The following is a 235-nucleotide window of genomic DNA, read 5'->3' as shown; positions in this document are numbered from 1 at the left end:
TCCCACATGTTAGTTTCCTAACATTTGTACTCTCTGAAGAAACCTTGAAGATCAACCATTACCCAATCTTTGTTCATCCCTATATATCACTGATGTGATGAGGATAACTTGGAAGATTCTGATGCCTCATGGTAGAAACAGCCGTGATTTGTATCTGTACACTCATCTATTATTATTCATTCATCTCTCTCTCTATATATATATCTGTTTACATATTTATTGGCTGATCTCATTA

General features: G+C 34.5%; 1 protein-coding gene across 2 annotated transcripts in view; it reads right to left on the bottom strand.

Moving 5' to 3' along the window:
- LOC106871826 (TATA element modulatory factor) overlaps nt 1-235 on the bottom strand; it is an 80,450-nt gene that overhangs the window by 77,906 nt on the left and 2,309 nt on the right. The window lies entirely within an intron of this gene.

This window comes from Octopus bimaculoides, chromosome 4 (assembly GCF_001194135.2).
Source record: "Octopus bimaculoides isolate UCB-OBI-ISO-001 chromosome 4, ASM119413v2, whole genome shotgun sequence".
In the NCBI taxonomy this organism is placed as follows: Eukaryota; Metazoa; Mollusca; class Cephalopoda; order Octopoda; family Octopodidae; genus Octopus; species Octopus bimaculoides.
This window is presented reverse-complemented; position numbering and strand designations above follow the sequence as displayed.